The 12997-nt window shown below is 32.8% G+C and overlaps 1 protein-coding gene across 1 annotated transcript in view; it reads left to right on the top strand.

Moving 5' to 3' along the window:
• Positions 1–240: 240 nt before the first annotated feature.
• Positions 241–12997, top strand: part of LOC118184021 (uncharacterized) — a 65361-nt gene continuing 52604 nt past the window's right edge. Inside the window, exon 1 of the mRNA XM_035353653.2 lies at positions 241–338. The gene's annotated coding sequence lies outside the window, so the exon portion shown is untranslated. The remainder of the gene's footprint in view (positions 339–12997) is intronic.

Below are 12997 nucleotides of genomic sequence, written 5' to 3'. Positions count from 1 at the left end.
AGTTCCTTATTAGAATGTTCTTTCCATTAATTCCAAAAACTGCAACAGCTGGTACTTATGTCAGAAAAGGGGAGGAAAGGGCCAGTTGGGGGAAGGTAAGCATTCACCACACACACACGGCCGCGTTCGATCAACAAGTTCGAACGTCACCAAGGGAACGGACCTTCCAAACAAAGTCACGTGACGAGAAGGACAGGCCCCGGGTACGAAAATGCTAAATGGAACAGACGATAGACAGTTTTCAAAACAAGATAGCATTTTGAGACTTAGAGTGCAATGTGAATGGACACGTGATCTTGTGCGTGTGGGATTTATATCTTGAGATATTAACTGGAAAAGTACGTCAACTTCCCTTCCTTACTATTATTAATATTGTTCTAAACTTTTAATTTCAGTTGAATAACGTCTTATTAACAAAATTCAACAGATTTTGTTTAACACAAAAGCACTTTATTATCTGTATCTGCTTTATATCTTTTCCTTTTCTTTTCCTTCTTTCCCTTTTTGACGTGATTTCAAATCCGGTTACAGTTAACTCCCATTAACTGAAATGGATTAATGGTCTTCCGGATTAACCGGGTGTTGTCTAGAAATGAAGATAGTTCATTTCTGAACGACGAAAAAAATAACAATCACTAAACTTCAGGTTAAAACAAAATTCTACGGGAAATGCAAAAAGGAAAAGAAAATGTGTTTGGATAACGGCAGTGATAGCAAACAATGTCTCGGTGTTTAGGAATTGTTTTTACCCACAGCAGTACGTATAATTTCATAACACATACTCTTGAATGTACAGGGTGTCCTAAAAGTAAGTATCTATTTTTTGTGAAAACGGACGCTATTTAAAAGAACTCAGTTTTTTGAAGTTTAAATGCATTAGTTATGCACTTAATGTTATTTATGCTTGTACAAAGTGTTCCAAAAATGTATTTTATGCTCGAGAATTAACTACTTATTTTAGTAGATTAGAAGAAAATATTTATTTTTGCGACTCAGTTTTAATTGCAATAAAGAGAGATTCTTAAGAAACAACAATAATTTAAAAAAATTATAAAAATTTTATGTACCTAATTTTATGTATTTCCAAATACTGTGGATTTCGTTCAGTTTTATTAGGGTTTATACTGGTCGTCCTCTTCTTATCTCGTGACGTGAAGATCCAGTTTTTTAAAATTTGTTCACAAGTTTACGAATCGCTTTGTCTATAGATCCAAGGTTAATTGAATTATCATTCAAATTTGTGTCTTACTTTATTCAGTTGCACTCCTCTGAGACAGGATATCACAATAGGGTCCGTCTTTCGTATTCATTATTTAAGAATTCTGAAAAGGAATAAAAAACAAAATGAAACTTTTGATTTTGGAACACCATGTACATACAAAAATTAACTGAATACGTGCTTAGCAATTAAATGTTCTTTTAGCAATAATAACTTTAAAAATAATGAACGTTATTAGACTCGACTGTTTCTCACTATAAAAATACAAAAGAAATACAAACCATTGAATTTCTGAGTTTTTGTTTAGAATGCTCATTTGATGTAGGAAATCAAATGAACTTGTTCTCGAAATTAAACGCCTCGAAAATACAAATAAATTGTTAATAGTTGTTTTTCAGGCTAACCTGTATTTGGTTTATTCCTCTTTCTTGTGTTCTTTTTTAATTGTTATCGGATTTGATTTTGGATCAACCGGTAGACGCCTTCGCCGTTATTTAGCCCCGACATTACTGCCGCGATAAATTGGGGGCTGGTAATAAAAGGTTTACATTACTTTTGATGTGATTTCGTACTAGATTAATTTGTTTTTGTATCGCAATAATTGACGTTTTTAGTTTCGATGCTATAAACGCTCTTATTGGAATCTTTCCAAAATATTTGGACTGTTACGCTACTGTGTATTTATTATTAATGCAGAAGGGGTGTGCTGGGAAGTGCTGTTACTGAAAGAAAGATAAAATCATAAGTTTATATTGCCCGCAGCTTGGAAAATTCTGAGTTTCTGAGCGTTGTCATCTAACAAAGCGTAAGATTTTAAACTTATTTTCCTATTTTTGAAATAAAGTGATTTAAAAGCAATAACTGCATTTCTTTATAAAGTAAATGTTCGCTTTTTTCTGATGATATATATTTTTAAATAGCGATGAATCTCTACGTATGTATGTATGCACGTTCCTAGAATTATGAAAATTCTTCAGTACCTACAGCGAATAAATTTTGAACATAAGTAGTTCTTAAAAAAAAAAAAAAAAAAAAAAAAAAAAAGCACATGTACCTCGAATCACTGAATTTATAACTTGGTTTTAATTTATTCCATATTTTGGTTAATAAAATTGACGATTTAAAAGTAATGCATCGCCAAAGCGTAAAATAGTTTTGTTTTAAATCAGAAAATTCCGAAATTTAAAAGAAATATGTTACCACCACTCACCAAAGCGAAAGATATTTATGCTTCAAATTAAATCAGAAAACTCAGCAGTTTCACAGAAATATGTTGCCACTACCCGAAATAAAATATTTCAATCGTCCAAGTACCACCGTGTTGTCATTCGGAAAAAGAAAATATATTTAAAAAATATATTTAATCTTTATTTGGAATTTAAACAGTCTGTTATGGATCAACAAATTATGAAATTTAAAATCAACAAACGCAATTCTTTACATCAATTATAAATCATTATATATTTGTACTTTCTTATTATAAATACTTTAGGAGTTGGCAGCGCAAGCGGCTAGCAGTATAAATAATTGATGTAGAATAAAATAACCTTATGTTGTATAATACATCCAACTATAATCTGCTACTTTAGAACAGGCATATAACATATCCCAACGAAGTGTATCTAGCGTTTTTTTGATTGGTATTCTAACGGGTAGGGGAGCATTGTTATCACTGTATGTAGGGGAGCATTGCACTGTCATGTTGGAGAATAAACTTATTATGTCTTTTGGTTTATTCTGAGCGTTTTTACTTCAATGCTTTGTTCAAATGAAATAACTCTTATTGCAACAACGTTGATTATCTGAATCCGTTGCATCAGTTGAATACTAGGCATAAACCATACCCTAATAGCCCGACAGGATGGCTCTAATTCCTGTTACTATTACAGCTATTACTGCTGCATTTCTCAAACGTTTTTCAAGTGGAGACCACTTTCAAAAAATAGAAAGATCTGGTTAATTTTATCCCCTTCGAAGGCAAATTTTTGTTAGCATATTTTACTACCACTATACTTATACTTTTAAAATATAATTAATTAAAATTCATTTTATGATGTTGGGAGGCCCCAACTTGTCAGCAACAGTAGTAGTAACTGCTATGAACTGGAAATTACACAGACTCTTAAGAAGGGTTTAACTCCCTTTTTATTTCACTTTGGAAATCACAGTTGCGTTCATTTGACGCTCACAAACTACGCCGACCCGGCGGTTGAACAAAATAGACAAAAATGCAACTAAAAATAAATGACAGGATGAATAAATAAAAGTCACTACCTACGAGGCTCTATAATCGTAACTAACTTAACCGCGTTCTAAGATGTAGCTGCGATTCAGCAAACTTTCTGATTAAGAATTTGAAAGATTCAACGAACTGTCGAAATAGGCACACAGGCCGAAACGCGCGGTTCTTAAACTTTCTACCAAGCAAACTTCACGCTCGTCATTCAAGAAGCACACTTACAATCTCGCTTCCCTTCTATTTAAACTCAATTACTTCTGCTAAAATTTGAATACTCTGCGCGTTCTACTACGATTTACATACTCTGGCATTGGCAATTCTAGGGGAAAGTAAAGGCTTGACAGGAAAGATAGCTTAAAATAAATGTTAGTTAAAATAAATATAAACCCTACAATTTAATTTTGTATCAATATTAATCAATTTAGTTGATAGGAGAAAATTCGTATTTTCTTTTAATACTTCAAGATTATTAGAATTTGGATGATCTAATTAAGTAAAAATTAAATAAGTGTTGGTACTCATATTAATGAGGGATATGAGCCTACCGATTCTTATCAGTTGTTCTGTATCTTACCAGTTGTTCTGTAAGCTTAAGTCTGGGATCGGAACATACAACAAGTCAATTTCAGTACTTTGTTTTCATTTGTGTTGGTGATGAAAACCCTTTCTCGTTCATACATTGGAAGCAAACAAAATCACAACTTTTAAAGTACAGTTGTATAGTTCACTAGATTCCGTTTTCATTGGTAACGAGGCCAGCGGGGTGGGGAGAAGCACCCCAATCATAGTGCTTTAACTCCATCTTTTTTACTAAGACTAGTGCGAAAAGTCAATAGATAAAGTTGTAGAGACATTAGGATTTTGTTCGAAGCAGAATAGATGAAAAATGAGCAACGCTTTAGCCGAGAATAGAACCACGGATCTCTGGAATAAGCGCCCAGCGTGCAGACCACCACACCACGAAGGCATGCGAACAAGGCGGGAGAAATAATACCTTGTAAAGTAACTGATAATAAATTTCATAAAACCTCAGTCATGGGGGGGAAGTGATAGATAATTTTTATAGGTAAGTTTCAAACTTTGAGATTTTCAGCTGTAAACGCAGCTAATTTGAATTTTTATTTTTATTTTTTGGAAATTTAGGAGGTTCACAAATGCAGTCTTCGGGAACCATTTGTGCTCCGCTAACCACAATTAAAAAAACGCTCATTATTGCATTATTTGGTCGCAAGCGAGAGAAATAAAAATTTTATTAATTTTGTCAGTTGACTTCAAGCTTAATCTTTTAGTTGCTTTTATGCGCATGATGTTTTCAGTTTGTGTTGCAAAGATACAAATTAAGCTGACAGTTTTGTAATGTTACTCATTATTAAACGTACTTAAGAATGTCCCAGCCCACAATTTTAAGAGCATTTTCAGCTTTGTTAAATAGGACATGTTTAGAACGCCATATATTATGCACCTCAACAAAGAAAGTTTTGTGTTTTACTCTTCCCCCCTTTTTTAATATTAAGGACGTTCTCCACAACTTTCGATTGTTACGGATGTCACGCTACATTCCATTCTCATATCGTTCTTTGGTGACGACAAGTGTTGCTACTTCGCGAAATACAAAATCTTTAATTGATTTTGCAAGTGGAGTTACGTATAATCAGTTCTTAGAATACTGCAATTGAACAAAATGTAACATTTAATTTAATTTTCAATTGCTATCAAGATATAGTTGAAGTTCTGGGAAGTAGAGACCTTATCTCGGTTTCATTATAACGAGAGTAGGTACAATAATTAGCAGGGGAACGTGCGCAAATACTTTTTGTGAGTGTGAAATGGCATCTTAAGATACATGCTAATTATTACAAAAGAAGCGTGAGCTAAGTACGCGTCCTTTTGGGATCGCGGTTCATGATTTTGAATTCAAAGTATAGTGTTGTGATGATGTTTAAATACTGAAATAAAAATTATGAGTGGTTTTAAAAATGAAATTTTTGATGGTTTTGATTTTTACATTGATATGTAAGCGACGCTCTTTCATTAAAGAGTTGTTTTTGATGGACTTTATTTGACAGTGTGTATTTTATACACATTTGTTTTCCAGCACATCTCCATATCGAGGAGGCGTAAACTAACGATAGAAGATATATATTTTATAGACTTTTTATTAAAAAAAGAAAAGAAAAAAACTTGATAACTTTTCTGATAACCTAATAATTTATTCTAAATTGCCCTACAACAAACCTTACTAAGAGGTTGAAGGGTTTTGTGCTTATTAACCAGTTATCTTATTATTTTGTCTGTACTATTGCTTCTACTTTCGTCGGCTTTCACAAGGTTACAAATTAATTAATGTGTTTAAGAACACAGTTCTCGAAGTTGTAGAGTCATTAGGTTATTTTAAAGCAGAAGACATGAAAAATGAGCAAAGCACTTCTGGGACTCGAACCTGGACCTTTAGAATATGCGCCGAGTGTGATACCGTTATACTACGAAGACATACTTGAAAGAAGGGTGGAAATACCTTACAAAGTTTATGAGAGCGCTTTTGACAGTGACCGCTGACCGCCTCGATACGATTTTCTCTAAACTTTTAAATTTACTTCAATTGGCTTTAGCTTGTGCTTATTAGCGTGAGCCGGGATCCTTAACCAAAATTTATAAGCGCAATTTGTCTTCTAAAATCTCATAGCTTAAATACTTCAGTTTTAGTTCAGCTTTTATATTTCGTTAATCCTGCAGGCAGTCAAGTCCTCTGTTACTACACGAGCTGTGTAAGTTGGTAGGTTTGCTATTTTACTGGAAGACTAGATCAGAGCAATAAGTAAGTTCCCTGGCTGTCTACACGGAGACAGAACTAATATGTATGATAGCTAGGGTCCGTACAAAATAAATTCGACTTTTCGAAACAAAAATTCCAAACTGGTCATGGGAAACAATCCCACGTTTCTGGATTATGTCCAAATGGGATCCACATATCAACCCAAAGCAAAGGGGCTTCAGAAAAAAAGAGAAAGAAGAAAATCCAAATCAGGAAACAACCGAAGAGATGCACTCAAATCCAAACCCGATGCAAAGCAAACTAAAAAAGCGCTCCACGTAAAAAAAAAAAAAAAAAAAAAAAAAAAGAGAACCCTGAGTGAAACGAATAAAAAACCTAAAAATAAAAAAAGAAAGAAGGTGACTGATGGAAAACAGAAAATGGAATTGTGGAAGAAACACATTTAGAACCTCCGTGACTGCGAAAATAAGAATAAAAGGCAATCGCGCGGCGCTAGAGTAGTTGATGCTTCTCGCAGAGATGAAAGGGCGCGGGGGGGGGGCGTTCTAAAAATAGCCGGGTATCATGAGCAACTTTGATGGCCCATAGAAGTACCACTTTGGCTTTCGTTTCTTCATAAATGCCTAGAGCTGGCTAACTTTAGCTGCCTTAACAATTCACCTTCTATTATTATTAATTTGGAGCATTTATGGACTGCAGGATTTGATTTACACAAGAGCAAATGTCCTGGATCTCTACGTTCAGGGTGCCCCCAAATATTGATGTAATGTTTAAAATACTAGTGTTTAGCCCGCTTAAGTAGTTATTATAAAAAGGAAAATAATATATAATGATTTTGATTAAAAAATATGAAATAAAAAAATTTGATGGGGCCACCACGTGACATCCCGCCAATTACATATTTTAAATAGCAACGAGCTTTAAATAAAGTGTCACTTCCGGTTGATCGTTTGCAAACGAAATCTATTTTATTGTTCCAATAAAGAGAAAAATCTGTAATACAAAATTTTGGATTAGATTTTATTAGTTGCAAATGGCCATGTATTAATTTATATCAAAACATTCGAATATTTTAATTTTTATTACGTTTCATTAAAACTTTTATTTTAGTGGACAGTTGAAGAGCATACAATTTAGGTGTCTTTTAATTGAAGAAAATTAAGTGCTTATAATAAATTTAAAATAAATATTTTGAAACTAATACATGCATAATTTTCTTCTACGTTGTTTCTATATCATCAACTAATCCAAATTCATTTTGATCTTCATGTATATCCCAGCGATATTTATGTGTAACTAAACGATACACGTTAGGTTTTGGAACGACAGCTGAATAATGATTCTCATGCCTTCCTGGATCAGTAAAAGCAATAGGTATTTTAGAATTTTATATTTGCTCTTGCGCTACTTCATCATCAACAATGCAACAACACGTGCATTGTTTGGTAATATGTTTGCATTACAAGAGTTTTAAGGTTCTGGAAATGAAATTCTGTTTTATAAACCAATATATTCTACAGCTCGCCACAAATAAATAACTTGCCGCATATAATAGAAATAGCCTTAATATGAGCTGCATTATTTTAGGATAAATTCTTATTGTAGCCATTCTATATTTTTCTACGAAAATGTTTTAAGAGTTCCAAGTACCACATCCAGTTTATTATACATAGTCAAAACCAAATACGCTGTTCTCAATTATGAATGTCTATAGATCATATACTCATAAAGAAAGTTTAAACATCAAACTTGAGAATTTATAGATTATATCATAATATGATTTTCTACGAAAATCTGTTCAGAGTATCAAGTAAAATATCACTTGCATTTTAATTGTTAATGTTAATTTAATGCATCTTGCCGTTGACGGGTTTCGAGTCCTGCGCCTTCTCCGCTAGGCTATGAGGAGCTCGGTCGAAAAGAGCAATTTTCGCTACAATATAATGAATAATGAAGAATGCCATGACAAATTATTAGCACAGTCTCGGCCAAAATTAAAAAAGTTATTAAGGACTGTAGTTATTGCTTTCAAATCGCTTAGTTTATCAATCAGTATCTGAAAAATTAGATTTTGAAGATAAATATGTTACGTTTGGCCGAATAGTAATATACTGGCACATGCTATCACTGACATTTTAACGAAAATATGATTAAATTTGCACAAGGTGTGAAATAAATAAATTTTGTTTGCTCTAAGTGCCCCCACTTCTTTACAGTACGATGAACATACAGGCATATGTACATACGTACATACTGATTCTTCATTATTTAGTAATAGAGAAGAATGGACTGAGGACAGAAAGACATATATAGTTTTTACCTCGATAGAGCAATTCTAGAAGTAGCAACATAAAGCATCAAAAATTTCAAATGAAAAATAAGAATATTAACAAATTCTCGTTTCGTCCTGTAACTTAGCTTCCTAGCTTAAAAGCAACAAAAGTATTTATGTGTCCTTTCGGTTTGAAGTTACAAATATTAAAATTTTTAAGAGAATATTTACTCTTTGTGGGCTGAGAATACTAGAGTAGTTCAATATTTATACAGCAAATATAAAACTAGAGACTAAGAACTTGGATTTACAAAATTTATATCTCTATAAAGTTTAACTATAGATAAAACGTATTCCAAGTTTTCTCGAAGGTAAGTTCTAAATTATTCTCAAAGCTTTCGAAACTTGATCCAAGAATGCAACAGCTCACATCTGGTTTTGGATTCTTGTTTTCTTTTAAATATATCTGAGTAGATCTTGTATTAAATATTTAAATATAGGTTTCAAAAACATTTTTATGATATGTTATTTTCCTCTTATACTGAGTTTTGTTTGTTACAAAATAAATATTATTTTAATATTCATAGTAATAAAATAATTTATTTAAAGATTGTTAATCAATAACTCCCATAATAATTTGTACGCTCGAAAGTTTTGTTGAAATGTTTCGACAGTTTCTTGTTATAATATTTTATTTTAGTTGAAACATCTGTATTTGAAAATTATTACTTTGTACAGTCATTAGGTTATTTGGATACTGGAGACGTGAAAAATCAGCAATGCTCTTGCCGGGAATGAACCTGGGGCTCTTGAATACACCCCCAAGTATGCTACAGGCACACCACGAAGGCATGCAGAAAGACGGGAGAAGATACCCCCTTTTAAAGGGCGACCGGGGATGAGGAGACACGGTCACAAAATCCTGGTGGTGAAGAATCAGCATCCACCACCTTTTAGTAATATACCTAATACGCGCCGAGTGTGCTAGAGTTACACTTCGAAGGCATGTAGAAAATACCTTATAACTTGTTTACGAAAATATATTAACAGTTCAAAATCTGAAATGAACTCGGCAAGACGCTTCAAAATAACGAACAGGTATGTTAAAGATTTACATATTCATCATTTTAAATATAGAAACAATATTCGAAATAATAAAAAGACTTTGACGTAAAAACGTTTAAGTGTCTTTTATATTATAAAACGGTGGAAATTTCGAGAAACCGTTTAAATTGCACTGAAGTTTGAACTACACTACAAGCTCGGAATGAGCTCAACACTACAAGACCAACTAAAATGGGTGATCAACAAGAAGGAAATTCTTCGTCGACAAAAGAAGAAAACAAATATGTCTGGTGTTCACAAAATCCATGGTAAGCAAAGATTTATTACATTAGAACGATGCTGTATTTGCGACAAGTCAAAATTTAATGTATTTGCGCTGCATAGACGAATTACTGCGTGGCGTAAGAATGAAGAACTGAATTCAAAAAAGTTTACTGTCTACTGCTAAGCATGAGGGTGGAAGTATGATGGTTTGGGAATGCTTCCCTCCTTGGGGGTAGAAAATTTAGTTTTTGCAAAAGATAACATGTACCAGTATAAATATTCTTAGTAAAAGTCTTGAAGCACCTGCAAAACATTGAACGCAAAATACATTCGAGTTTTATCAGCATAACCATACTAAATATTAGTATACTGCCTTAGATGTTCATTTAAGGTTATTAGTGCTGAAGTGATGAAAACGACTTCACATTCTTCGGACTTAAATCTCGTCTAACTGGTGAACAGTGTGTTTGAAAAAAGAACAAGGGAACATGACATTTCTCCGAAAGCTCTACAAAAAGCACTTCTTACGGAGGAATGGAACAGAATAAAACATTCTTACACGAAAAAATTAGTTGAATATATGCCAAAAACGCATGAAAAGACTTAAGCTAAAGCATATCTAACGAATGACCCTTCATTTTCATGTTTTTTAAAATAAAAACTGTGTATTCAAGTGTGCAAATACTTACGTGACTTCGTATTTAGAACATCTTGAATAAATAAGACTATTTTCTTCTTTTCGTACTTTTTTCTTTTTTGTTTTCATTTATTATTATTATTAGTATTATTATTTACGAAAAAATGTTTTGAATAACTTCATTCAAAACAATTAGGTTTTAAATAAGATTATAAGGAAATTTTTCTTATCTTCGACCTTCGTGGTGTAACTGAAAGCACATTCAGCTGCCAGTTAGGAGATCCGAATTTCGAATCTCGGTAAGGGAACCTTTTACTTCCTTGTAAGAAGTAAAGGAAGTATTGTAACTGCGAAAAATTTCGGGTGTCATATTTCAACGAAAGTACCCATTTTGACCGCTCTCGATGCCACACGATGGGTTTGCGTTACATCTGTGCGTACCGACAGAATAAAGGATCGTTTTCCCGAAACGGACTGTGAAATGGATTTAGAAGAGACTTTTTGTGACGTCTGTACGTACGTATGTATGCACCTTGCATAACTCACAAACGAGTAGCCTCAGGTCATTGAAATTTTGTATATGGGACTGCTATAACATATAGATGTGCATCTCCCTTTTTGGTTGCAATCGGCTGCATAAAAAATATATAAATATATGTGTATATATACATATATACACACTCCGTCACTCGGGTCGGCGAGCTAAGTTTTTTTATTCTTATATAAATGGAATAACATCCGGATAGTAGCGGGAAAGTTCAAAGATCGAATCATGGTGAGGGCATCGTTGATTTTTCATGTTTCATGTTTCTTGTTTCAATAGCTAATGACTCCGCAAGGTGATCAATAATACACATAAAAGACAAATAACGTTATTTCGTTAATATTTAATACATAATATTTGTGAGTAAAACTGAAAATTACAACTGTCCGAAAGTAAATGGGAGCTACTGTACGTAATTCTGAGAAATCAATATTTATAAGATTTAACTACAGGCAAGACAGATGCTAAAAGATTCTCAAATTTTTCGCATCTTAAATCAAGAACAGATCGTTTTTGTCAATATGAGAAATTTATCTATAGACTTTAACGAATTAAAATTTTTCTCAAATTTCTCTAAACTTGAATCATGAATAGGCAATTTTTGCCAGATTGATAAGTAGATTTTTACAAGGTTTAACTTCAAATTTAACAGGCCCTAAAACGTTCTTAAATCTTTCGAATGTTGGATCAGAAATAGAATATTTTTGCTTATCTCAGAAGCAACTTTGGTATTCATATAGTACGCAATCTATACCGCTTTTACTTGGCTGTTGTTTTAAACATTTCTTTTTATTCCCATGTTATCGCACGTTCGAAAGCTATCGTATATTTTATTTTATAAAACTATTATTATTGAATCAAGAAATTTCTATTACACGAATTATTGTTTTTCTTCGCATATACATTTGGTGTGATTTCGCTTAAAAGTTTCGTTTAAAAATTGAAAAGAGAACTGCACAATCTCGTCATCGCGCACACTAAATGCTATGATATTTTACTGCCATATTAGTTTTGATACATTAACGTTACATTACATTAAGTTCGGTTATAAAAATAAGGCTGCCAAAACGAAACGACGAAAGTAGGGGTATTAGTATAAAATCATTATGTAACGCAGTGGCATGCCTCTTAATTCACTTTACCTAGTTTAAATTTCAATGGCTTCATAATTTCATAATTCAGTAATACTAGCTCCATAAAATATAAGAGTCAGTAAATTCTTATTTGAACGTACGGTAGAATGATGGCAAAAAGAGTTGTTTAAAACAACACCCAATCTGAGTTGAACTATTTAAAAAATAAATAAATAACTAAAAGCGGTAGATAGCATACTACACCATTGTTGTAACATTTTATAAGATTTAAGTAAAAGATATAACGAATCCCAAACTTTTTGAGTTCGAATCCTATGAATCTTTCGAATCTCTAATCTCTTAAATCCTTCATATATATGTAATAAATCATAATAATAATAACAATAATAAAAGAAGAAGAAAACAATCTTCATTTAGAGTTCCGTACGCATGGCTTTTCTATTGCAACTTCGTTAAGAGTGTTAGTAGTAATGCGTAAAACTATGGGCTGAAACAAGCAACAACGTATCATGTACTATAAGGTTGCAGAGCCAGCTTCTACAGGATTTTTCAATAAACAGTTAAATATAGCTGAAAACACACCGATTGATTGAAACAGCTGCATGAGAAGAGCTTATTTCTTGTTTTTGATCAAACACTTAGAAGATAAACTTGGTGCAAAACTAAAATTGCAAAAAATCCTCGAGATTCACAACAATCTATTCGTCATGCAAAAGAAGAATTTTGCCGAAACAATGGCTATTGAGAGAATTTGCAGGAAGGCAAAAGAATGTTTCCTTGAGCAATAATCCGATAGAAATGTCAAAAATTTAATGGAGATGATTAAAGAAAATGCACTTGAAGGAAATACGATATTGTCTGGATTACTAGCGTGCTCGTCTAAGCGAGGA

The sequence above is a fragment of the Stegodyphus dumicola genome, chromosome 1, assembly GCF_044657685.1.
Source record: "Stegodyphus dumicola isolate Sdum_Otavi_A_Nest chromosome 1, ASM4465768v1".
NCBI classification, from domain to species: Eukaryota; Metazoa; Arthropoda; class Arachnida; order Araneae; family Eresidae; genus Stegodyphus; species Stegodyphus dumicola.
The sequence above is the reverse complement of the archived record's forward strand: the minus strand, read 5'-3'. Positions and strand labels throughout refer to the sequence as shown.